The 11,947-nt window shown below is 42.6% G+C and overlaps 1 long non-coding RNA gene across 2 annotated transcripts; it reads right to left on the bottom strand.

Annotated features, from left to right (window-relative positions):
- Positions 1-223: 223 nt before the first annotated feature.
- LOC310889759 lies at positions 224-10,780 on the bottom strand. 2 transcript variants are annotated; one of them, XR_014576759.1, is made up of 6 exons: positions 10,654-10,780; positions 9,640-9,782; positions 8,414-8,553; positions 6,949-7,075; positions 5,837-6,003; positions 224-2,746 (listed from the first exon to the last, which is right to left on the bottom strand). It is a non-coding gene; the product is annotated as an uncharacterized lncRNA (long non-coding RNA). The 2 variants fall into 2 exon arrangements; XR_014576760.1 differs by having other exon boundaries at positions 10,449-10,689.
- Between the last annotated feature and the right edge of the window lie 1,167 nt (positions 10,781-11,947).

Raw genomic sequence — 11,947 nt, 5'->3', positions numbered from 1 at the left:
CTCCAGCCACTTGTTTTCCGATTCAGGCAAAATTTGGGATCATGGCTTTGCTCTTCTCTACCACAGTCTCCAAAAACAGTCTGTGCCTGTTTCAGTCCTCTGGATGCCAGCAAAACTGTGCAGAATTGCCACTTAGCAAGGCTAATAACCAGTTCCTTCCTGGCTCCATTTCACATCATGGTTAAAGGTAGGGGAAATAAAACAAAGGAAATGTTAAAGGCTGTTAGTAGATGTTGCAGTTTATTCCCAGCTTCATAAGAGCAGAGTAGATTATATGGTAATACACTATCATCTGTTTCTTGGTGATTGGCTGTACAAAGTCATACTGCTACTTACCTTTAATAAATAAGTTCCCACTAGTGTTCTTTGCGATTTACATATTATACAAATTATATGAATGAAAATAAAAGTTCTGCAAATATTTTCTCTGGCTCTTCTTTCAATTCTCCCTCCCCACATTAGCAAAACTTAAATGTAAAGGCAGAAAACCACTTAGAACATAGACATAGAGCAAGTGCTGGTGAATCACTTACCTAATTGAGAAAGAGTGGCCTGGCTAAGTGGTTACACAGCAAAATGGGCAAAGGAGAAAGGTTCTCATAGGCTTGCTCTAACATGGCCACATGAGACTCTGCCACACATGATCTCTCCAGAACATCTGTGCCTGGCTCAGCGCATGTAAACCACGGCATCAGTCAATTGTGTGAAGGTATTATCAGCATTAATCATGGCCAAGATGTGTCTTGTCTGTTTCAAGTGAAGAGCCTGGGTCAGTCAGTGGCAATTCCTCCCATGTGCCTGGTGATAGGACAAGGGGGAATGGGCTAAAGTTGTGCCAGGGGAGGTTTAGGTTGGATATTAGGAAGAACGTCTTTACCAAAAGGGTTGTTAGGTGTTGGAATTGGCTGCCCAGGGAAGTGGTTGAGTCACCATCCCTGGAGGTCTGTAAAAGACGTTTAGATGTAGGGCTTAGTGATATGGTTTAGTGGAGGACTTTTTAGTGTTAGGTCAGAGGTTGGACTTGGTGATCTTGGAGGTCTCTTCCAACCTAGATGATTCTGTGATTCTGTAATGCTGCTGAGTCTGACTGGGCATCCTGGAGAAACAGGGCTTTCATATTTTAGGTACCCTGCCCCAAGGAGAAATTGCAAAAGCCAAATAGTTTGGGTGTTTTTCAGAGAATATAGGATGGGACAAATACGTGAGGCATGTGCTTTCAGCTGAAGTCTTTAAGAGAGTTTTCAGATTCAGGCATGACCTCCGAGGTAGGAGCTACAAAGATAAAGCAGGAAGAGATGGACAGTGCCTTAAACCACTTTCTGAATAAATCTTGTATGTGTTTTATCTCTAAGCCTGTTGGTGACAGAAAGTGAGGGAGCCTGGCCAGGCTGACAAACTGAGGACAAAGCGCTCTTGAGGCAGCAGTGAAGAACATCCCTGCAAGGGGGAGCTAGGGTTCAAGAACTCATGCCCAATGGGCAGTGCTTCGTGGCCTGCTCCAAAGTAACAAAGAAGAGGACAATAATTCTAGATGCTGTCTTGGGGGAAGAGAGGAAAATATAGTGAGGCATGTTGTGCAGATGTAGGGAAAGACCAAATGCCCTTTTCTGTTGCAAAATTAATGAAATCAGGAGAAAGATCCAGATTTAAAAATGACATATTTTGTTTTTAAATATTCCAAGTCCCAAAAACAATTTGATGCTAAAGCAAAGAAAAAGAGAAAGCCAGGTCACACGGGACACTTACATTAGGCAGGATAAGCCCTTTTAAATGTGCAGTAGGGATTAATTGCACTTTGGCAGTGATGTACTATATGACCTACTGTAACAGTTTTGGAGGTAGCTAACAGCAAGAATAAGTCATATTGAAAACGCAGTAGGGAAGCATACTGTTGCAAAGATTCACAGGAGAAATGGCCGTGTTCTTCTGCATGATAATAAGAAAAAGCACAAAAGGGTGAATTAAGGATACAGGGTTGGTTTTGCATTTTAATTTCCTTATTTTTGTCAGGTTATATTGTAACTCGAACATTCCTAAAAGGTATGGCAATTCTCCTGATTGTGAAATTTGTACCTGTTTTCTTTTTGCTTTTCTTTCTTTCCTAAGTGGGAGGGGGAAATATCTTATGGCAGATTATTAAATCCCGAATGGCTGATACAGCTTGGCAATATGCATTTTTGCAGTGAAGAATGTATGTTATTAAGTATGTTTGGTATGTGTACTACATATTTATGTCACAACTATTTACTCAGGAAACCACATCTTTTAAATAATAATAATAATAAATCAATCTTTATATAGGTATGATTTATTTATCCTAGAGACTGAAAAAGCTCTCCCAAAATGTATATTTAGACATCTCTAAAAAGTGACTTATTTACCCCCTTCAATACATTAAAGCTGGAGATTAGATGATTCACCTGACAGACTTCAAGGCCTCCCCTGGAACTGTTTCATTCTGATAAGCAAACGTGTATTTCATGCCTGTTTACTGGAGAAAATTTACTATATTTGCACAATATCTGGTAATGACTCTAAAGAGGTGTTTAAACATCACCAGTATTTTCAACCCCCTACATAAAAAATAAACAAACACCAAGACAGTCAATATTTTCTTTATACAATACTGTAGTCAGCCGTGCTGTGGCTTTGATTCAGGTGTGCTCAACATTTACATCTCTGAGATGTCTGCTGTATTCAGACAGGCAGTCATTTTGTCTTCAGTTTGGAGCAGGCAGAGGAGAGCCTACAAAGAAAACATGCTTCTTAAAAATGTAATTGACTCTTTTCTTGTTTAGGGTGTTCTGCTGAAAGCTCATGGCTGCAAATTACGTACAGGAAAACAACCTTTCTACTAAAGACAGAGTTGTTTATGTAGGAAGAATGTTATTGCAAGCTGCCTTTTCAAGGTGGGTAGAAAAAATTATTTGAAGTGCGATAACTGAAAGAAGGGAAAATCAATACCTTTATTTAGCATGGGAAGCTAGATTTACCCTCCAGCCAATGCTTATATTTTTCCCAGATGGTTATTCCCTCAGTGACAAATCCCAAATTAATTTTTTTTCCAGTCCCCTAGAATTTATATGAGAGAAAAAGGAAAAGGAAAAGGAACAGGAACAGGAAAAGGAAAAGGAAAAGGAAAAGGGAAAAAAAGAAAAAAAAAAAAGGAGTGTCAGGAATACAGAAAAACCATCCTAGTTCTCCTTTTTTCTTTGCCACCACTTCATATGCGAGTGTAGGTAGCATGGATGTCCTGTACCTAGTCCAAGTTTCACCCCATAGACCTAATGCCACCCACCAAGCATTGACTTGCTTTCAAAGTTGGGTCTGAACACTGAACATATCTTCTGACGGACTGAACCACAGGGACATGCCCTGGAGCAGGAAGAGGAGCTTGGTAAGGTCAGTTCCTCCCTGGACAACAGCTCCTAGCCTTTATACACTCAATAGCTGCTCTAGCCAGAATCAAGGTGAACAGCAATGGTTTGGGCATCTGCAGAAGAAAGATCAGCAGTCCCAGGGCGTCTGAGTGGAAGGGCTGAGAGCCTGATTTGTGAGCAGCATGAGATACTTTGGTAAGTAGCAACAAGGTGGCTATTTGCGTAAAAGACTGGTGCTGACACTTTCTGGGAATGGTAAACCATTTTTAGAATTTAAAGTGGAAACTATTCAAATTTTTTGAGCACATTATGTGATATTCAGAGTACAGGCTAGAAACAGAAAGTAGCATGAGAAAAAGAGAGGACCAAAACCAAAAAACAAAGCAAGGATGCAATGAATACATAGATAACATTTTTTTCACTCAACAGGACTTCTCATGTGGGGCTCCTAATGAGGACCAGGGAGGGGACATCTGACACGCTGAGAAAATTGCAGCAGTGGTATGGGAAAACCCAGATTTTCCAACCAAGTTGAGATAACAATGATAATGGGATAGAAGAAAAAAATATAGTTCCTTTGGGTTTATGGCCACGTTAGGTACAAACTATATTCTGCAAGAGAAGCTCTGAATTATTCCTTTGCTCACACAGACTTAAGTGTGTTTCTGTTCCAGTGCACCTCCTCTCCAAAAAAGGTCTTCCTCCTCTCTGCCTACATCTCAGTCCATACAACTGATTTGCAATGGCTTTCTGCCAAACTCTTCTCTTTCAGACAATCGTTCCTCTTTCAAACTTTTCAGTGCTAAGGGTTGGAGACTTCAGTTCCAGTCTCACCACCATCATTACTGTGAATGTCCAAACACCAGCTGGGGAAGAGAAAGTAAGTCCTGACACTGAATTACGTTTTCCAGAAGCGTAATCATAGTATTTTGCTGTTGTAAAACATAACACTTCATTCAAAGACCTCTGAGCTCTAATTGATTACTTAATTAAGTCACAGAATGTTCCTGTGATCTAGCTAAGTATTGAAATGGGTGAGTAAACTAGTCGAGATGAGTAAAGTCATTAGTCAAGATGACTAACAGAGATGAGAAATGTGCTAATACAGAGTAGTTTGTGGAAGAGGAAAATGAGCTTCAAATGGGTTAGCAGAGTGATTTTTAGAGAATATTTCTAAACACCTACACTCTTCAGTAGCCAGCAGGAGCTGTGACTGCTTAGGAGCACCTAGAAACCAGACTAGGTATGACTTGCCTAGGGACACTGAGGGGGAAACACATTTGAAACAAAGGTGTGTATGGGGCATGGGAACAGAGTGCTGATAAGACCACCTGGGCTACTGACTCCTCTCGTTCACCAGAATGGACAACCACAGAAACTATATTCAGTCTAGGATTTCCTACAGATCACTCTACTCGTCACGCGGGACCCATCTCCAACATTAGCTGTCATTTTAGCCACTACTGGCCCAGAAGTGTCTCCTGGGAGGGTCTCGCTGTCACCTCTCTTCAGTGGATGATACTGATATTGCCTTCCTCTGCTGGCTATGGATATCTTTACCAAGATTGAGTGGACAGTGTGTGGTTTGACCAAGCCAACCATGGTGTTATTTAGTCAACCCGTGCAGAGTCTTCCTGCGCTCTGTGGCCTACCAGCACCATCTCCAGAAGTAACAGGAGAGAAGAACAGTGAGAGACAGCATCATTTTCCCCCCTGCTGAGTAGTGAGGGTACCAAAGGGCTGATGGATGTAGAGTAATGCTTGGTTAAGATTGACAACTATTTCCTCCTGCTACGTACACATAACCAGCACCCACCTGTTTTCCTCCCACCCAGAGATATTTTTGAAAGATTCTTCTAGCAAATTTCTGCACCAAAATTAAACCTATCTAGCAGTCAGCCTTACTGCCGTGTTCCCACGTCAGCTGTGTGTCATGACAACAGATGATAGAAACGCTGCTATTCAGGCTTCACAGTGCGTGTTTCTTTTCTTTTCTTCTCCCTTTTCTTTTTTTTAATAGCTTTAAAAAGAGCTCTGAACAAAAGTGCTTGCTCCATGATGCAGTGCTGAGCTAAGGCACACAGGGCAGGTATACCTGCCCACATGCCAGCGGGCAAAAATAGGTAGAGTGGGTGAGGTTTCCTGTGGAGCTGCGGGGGCTGAGGGAGAAACGCTTCTAGGAGAAGTAGAGATGGCAAGAGAAAGGAAATCGGAGAGAAAGGAGAGGCAGAAGCAGAGGCGCACCCCCATCCCTGCACTCGCCCGCATGGCTCCCAGGGCCCTGCACCCCCCTCTGCTGGATTTCTGCAGCAGGAGGACCCCATAGCCCACATGTGCGTGTTCCTGACCTGCCCTGTGCCCTACAGCAGGACAGACCTTCTGCCAGCTGGGCTGGAGCCCTGCAGTGAGGCTCCCAGTGCCTCCCTGCCTTGGGACACTGCCCAGCAGATGCCAACCTGAGCTGCCGGCAGGATCCTGCCATGTCGTGTCTGCCTCTTCCTGACACAGGTGCTGCCCCAAGATAGCAGGGAGGATGCAATTTTTGGCATCTTGCAGCTGACCGATGGGGAGGGATCTTGTGCTGTAGAGGACAGGGCTCCATCTCCATCACTGCTTGCTTGAGCTGTGCAACACAATTACCACAAGTCACCCAGGGATGGCAAGTGTTAGTTTAGGACCAGTAAGATCTGGTTTTCATTCCACAGTCCTCCATCCCCGTAAATCTTACTGGGGGCCCAGCAGATCAGAATACCAAAGGATAGATTAAGAGTCTGTTTTGCCAGCATTGTGATCCTGTAAGAAAGGGCTGTCACAGGCAGAAGGAAATAAGATAGCTGATGTAGATTACCAGATTCCTTGTGCTAAAAGTTTCATTTGCTCCAGGATAGGTAAGCAAAAGTATTGATTTCCTTTCTTTGGAACAAAACCTGCTGTGAAAGTTCGATGTCAGCAGTGTAAGGAAGCCTGAAACAGGCAATTTTAAATACTGTCTGCCTTAGGGTCCCTCCCCTCCCTTCTGAAGAAGTGGGAGGGTAGGTATATGTGTAACATCCTTAAGACAAAAAAATCATACCAATTTTTGGCACTTAGAGGTTACAATCTAAATAGCCAAGACAGGCAAAACACACCAAGAGTTAAAAAAAAAGCACTGAGAAGCAAAGTGACTTGCCCAAAATACTCACAGAAAAGCAGTGGCAGAGCTTATATGGGGAGCAGATTTGCAACTCAGTTTGACTGTGCGAAATGCTTTCCCACCTAATCGGCTAACGAGAAAGCATTCCTCTTGAAACACTATGTACTCATTTCCAACAGCCAAATTGCTGAAGATGAATTTCATTTGGAATTCATTTTAAAGTGAGTATTTTTAAACCTTCTTGCATACCAAGTTTCTGTGAAATGTAAAATGCAACCACAAAAAATACCCCACAAACCACTTTATAACACAAGGGACAAAAATTAAAGGACACAATAATCACAAAAAAAAAATATCAAAAAAAAAATAGCACGAGATCCCAAAAGAAATCCTCAAGGAGTATCACAATAAGTAGAAGTACCTGATCTTACTCACCCGGTAGAAATCCCTTTGCATGCATCCTGAACAAATGGTCTCAGTGAGTTTTGCTATTGGTTTCAAGGAAGGGGAATTTGGATTTCAAGGCAGGGAAATCTGGCTCTGCAGACGTCAGCTGAGTTATCTATGGGAGTATAGCACTACTGAACGAAAGCCTCCTCCCGAGAAACAGCAATATTCCCCAAGATGTAACTTCTCCCAAGACAGACCTGCAAATACTTGCTTTTCCTCAACAGCCAAACCAAAAATGTGTATGCATAACTTCTTTTCTCTTTTATTTTCTTTTTCTTAGTTTTTTTTTTTTTTAATGCATCCCTAGTTCTCCAAATAAGAAAATGAAATAAACCTAGTAAAAGCAGGATCCCAGTTCCTTTGGGCTCAGGCTATTCAAGGGTATTCATAAACTAAGGGAGAAGGGCATCTCCAGCTGAAATTGCTGCAGTTCACATCTCACATCTCGTAATAGCCACAGTTGTTTGTCTCACGGCATCAGAAAAGACCGCAAGCAACCCCTGAGCCAAGCAAGAATTTAAATATGTCTTTGAGGCCTCTCCCATTTAGAAAAACACTTATGTCTAGTTGATACTAAGGGCTGCTTCTGAATACAAATGCTTCCCTGAATCAGGGCTCCACAAGTATCAGAAGCTTAGATCAAGAAGCTGATCTGTCCAAACGAGACATTAGAGGCATGATGAAATGCTGCAGATCTTCCCTTTAATGAAACTTAGTTTATGAAACCCTTTAATAAAGCTGCAGTGAGTATATTTACATTCCCAGCAGAGAAGAGCTCTCTCTTGAAACAGGAAAAAATTACTGCAATTAATAATATCCTGATATTCTTCATAATGCCAGGAGATTGCATGTTTTTGTTGAGCTGTTCATCATTTTGAATATCCATGCATCTCTTTATTCCACATCCACATCCACACCCGCTGGGGCACTTTAAGGACTAAAATTCATTGCTGTATATTAAAAATAGCAAATGAATCTCATGATTTCTGTTGTATCTCCCCTGTTTATTCAGCATACAAAAGACAAAATCAATGGCATCCTGCCTGAGGAATAGAGTTATTTTTATTTTTGCACTTTTTTATACTGCTGCAGATTTTTGGCTTTACTCTTGAAACTGTGATGTGCTGCACCAATATATTTTCTCTCTATAAGTTTTCAGATCATCTGCATTTCGCTGTGCTAATCCCAGATGTTTAAAATCATGCTAAATAGTATTTATATCCCATTCATCTCTTTCTCCAGCATCTCCTGTGTATCTGCGTGTTTCTTTTCCATTGCCAAGAGTCTGCACTGAGATATTCAGAAAGTATTCTCAGGGGCGCAGATCCAAGTAAGCACTTACACCTAAGCTTACATATTGCTGAAGGTAAGCTTGGGTGTGAGAGGCTGAGGTGCTTCCCTGAGCTAAGAAAGACAAAGGGCAAAGGAGGAATGGCCCTGTGGGCTCTACCTTTTGGGGAGGGCTGGGATCCAGATATGTAGTGTGGCTCTTGCTAGAATTGTACTGCTTTCTTTTTTAGAAAAGCAGTGTCGTATTTCCTTTCCTTCCATCTTTCAGCAGTTCCACAGTTGCCCATGGTTTTCCAACAGCTGTCAGAGGGAGAAAATTATTCAGGAAGCTGTATCTTTAACACCTAAGGATGTGTGTCATCCAGGTTACACATATGTGCCCAGATTTCCCAGATCTTTTTTTTTTCTTTTTTCTTTTTTTTCTAGGTTATTCCCTGTTGCATTTACTGCTTTCTCCACCCACTTTGTCTATCATTTTTGTTCAGATGAATGCACAAATATGTTCAGTGTTTCAACCATGCTAAGTGTCTGTTAATTCAATTTCCATTCCAATTTATTAATTATGGACTTTCTACCAAGTACTGCTACTTCCCCAGTATACTGATAAAATCCTGTCCACTTGTCATCAAGTTATTTCATGGAGGCAATTCGCTTTGCTTTAGCTGTCCTTTTTTATTTTCTGAAGTCATTGACTGCCTAATTACTCTGTCTATATGGGTTCCTTCATTCCCCTACTTTGTTGTAGGGGAATAGTTTAGGTTATTTGATTTTGTTATTTGTGATCTTGAATCTTAACACTTAAGTGTAATTTCTTGGATGTTTTTATTATTTGATTTAGTTTTCAGGCAGAAGCGAAAATACAAAGAATATACTTTTTCCTCCTTTCATCTCTTTGGTACCATTTCTTCTGGGACTTTTCCCTGAAATGTGAGCAGGTTTTCCAGTAAAGCAAAGCAGATGTTTTGCAACTGTTTTCACAGTAAGAAGTCCCTGACAAGCTATAGTACACATGTCCTGTACTGTAAGTATTGCATGAATACCTTTGTCTGTAACTAGTCTCACTGAAATTGACAGGAATATTTACCCCTTACCTACTTACTGTGTGGAAGAAAATACTCTTCTTTTCGCATTTTCACATTTATTTCTCCCTTCAGCAAACTGCTTACAAGGAAACTATGCACATACTTACAATATATGTCTTGTGATGTAATTTGCAGAGACTTGGGTTGTTTGTTTTTTTTATTTCTACCTCCTAACTTATGGCTTCGGTAGCTAAGAGATGTGTCTAAACTCTAACTTTAGCTAAACACTTACAAATTTGGGAACAGTTGAGGCCTAATATGAATTTATCTTGAGTTTATCTGAAGTGCACTTCAGATGTCGTACCTGATTGGATCCTACTCAGGGTACTTGAAGAGCAGTCATCCTTGAAAGACAAACTCTTGACTTCTTTCTTCCTTCAGAAAGCACAGAAACGTTCAGTTTGCTTCTGCTCCTTTTTGCTGCCAGTGAAGCAACGTTTGTTCCCTCTATAAAATGGAGCCAAACAAAATGATTACATGAGTCATCAGGAAAAAGCAACAGCGGTAGATGGTCACTGATGATACTCAACTTGAATTGCTTACTGGCCCCCTACTGATCCCTTGCAAACTTTGGCATCTGGAGGAGAACTGTGACTTGTCTAGGGAGTAGTCTTGCTGCTCATGGGGCAATATGCATAACCAGTTTTATCTGAAAGTTAAATTTACATTCCCAAAACATTGCAGGTCTAACATCGCAGGCTATAGCCATAGCTGATTGCAAAACACTGAATGCTAGAAACTGAAAATGGAGATATTCCTTCCTCAGAATAACAGAGAATATTTGCCTACTCAGCTACTTCTATAGATGTTAACTGAGGTATCACATGCTGGTACATAAAAATACAATCTGTTATCCTTATGTTGATAGTTCAATCAACCTGTCACCAGGTTGCAAAAGTACTCTTCCTGCTTCCATCTCATAATGAAAGGAGAAAAAAAAAAAAAAAAAGAGCAGGTATGTGTGGTGTTAATTCTCATATTCTATTGACACAAAGGAATAAAATATTATCAGAGCTGCGGTAAAGGAGAAGAGGCAAGGCAAATGATATTTGTTTGAGATTTCACTACAGAGAAAAGCTCCTCTTGTTCACCTGCAGCACTTCGTATCATCACCTGGGTTAAAACTTTCGTCACCCTGCAGTTGGGCACCTGGTAATAGTTGGAATGAAGAGACTTCTAGGCACACGTCACCAACATGTATATGAAAATAAGAAAACCTACACAATCCTAAACAATGCAAAGTAAATTATTAAAAAGAGATTGGGAAAAGCGTTTTCTTTCTTTAGTCGGATGGCAATAAGAAAGAAATTCGGCAGACCTCGGCGGTTTAGGCTGGAGGAAAGCCTACAGCTCACTGCCACGGGCAAGCCTCCTTCACTCAGAAGCAAAGCCCGGCGAAGGGGGGCCACGGGGCGGCTCTTGGAGCACCTGAGGAGCCCCGAGGGGCGGCCTCACCCGCCCTGCCCGCCGAGGGGAGAAGGGCCCCGGGCCGGGCTGCCCGGGCCCCGGCCCCGCCGAAAGGCGGCCGCGGAGCACCCCCTAACGGGCACCGGGGAAACGCGCCCGGCCGCCGGGGCCTGCAGCAAGGCGCCGGCCTCGGCGGGCGGCCGCGAGCCCGGGTGGCGGCTGGGCCTCGCAGCCGGCTCCGCGGTCATGCCCAGCGGGCTCCGAGGGGCGAGAGCTGGCCCCGGGCTCGCCCTGCCAGCCCCGGTGTCCGCGGGGCACGGGCCCCGTCCCCCCCGCTGCCCCGTCCCGGCTCGTCCTCGCCCCCTCGGGGTCCTCCTGTGGGTGCCGTGGTTGGGAAATGCGGCTTTCGCCCCGTTTTGCGGGTGCAGACAGAAGGGCCGGTAGAACAAAGGCTGTTATTAATTCCCATCTGCTGAAAGGAGGCTGCAGCTGTTTCGAGAGGTTTTCCTGCAAGCTATGCAGATCTGCTCAGAATTTTAATGGTTGTTTACCAGCCGAAGTGTGCCATTGAAAGAGCAAGACGTTTCCAAGCAAACAAGGTGTGAACGTCATTTCAGACTGGAAATAAACCTCTTCTTTCTTGCGAATGTTGTTATGGGCGAGCAAAGACATTTTTGTGTTTGACTGTTTTCAGCGGTTCTATTTTAACTCATCCTCTCCCATCTAAGGAGCACACAGAGGAGCAGATTCCTTGAAATAGGTAAAGTATTTTTACACAGGCAAGAAGGCTTTACAGGGAAAAATAAAAATAAAAATCTGTCTGTGTGGTCTGTAAACACTTGAAAGAAAAGGGTAGCTCCACAAAATCCTGGTCCCCAGTTGAAGTGGTCTGTGCATAAAACTGGTATCTGACCAAAGAGCCTAGGAAGCACTGAAGAAACACACAGGCACAAAAGATCAAAGAATGGAAAAACGAAGACACTGTGTTATGTTCTGGGAAATGATGAGACGTAAGGTAGGCTTTTCATCTTGTATTTTCTGCAGTGGCCATAAACTTCAAGTGAATTGTTATTCCTAAGAAATTAACATGACTTTAGCCAAGCTCTCTAATGCATGTTATTTATGTCATGAATTAAGTCTCTGCAACCATGCCTGTGCTTTATGGCTGTGTATAACTATAAGCTCTCCTTCAGTGATAGTAATAT

Source organism: Anser anser (assembly GCF_964211835.1).
Source record: "Anser anser genome assembly, chromosome: Z".
Taxonomy (NCBI): domain Eukaryota; kingdom Metazoa; phylum Chordata; class Aves; order Anseriformes; family Anatidae; genus Anser; species Anser anser.
This window is presented reverse-complemented; position numbering and strand designations above follow the sequence as displayed.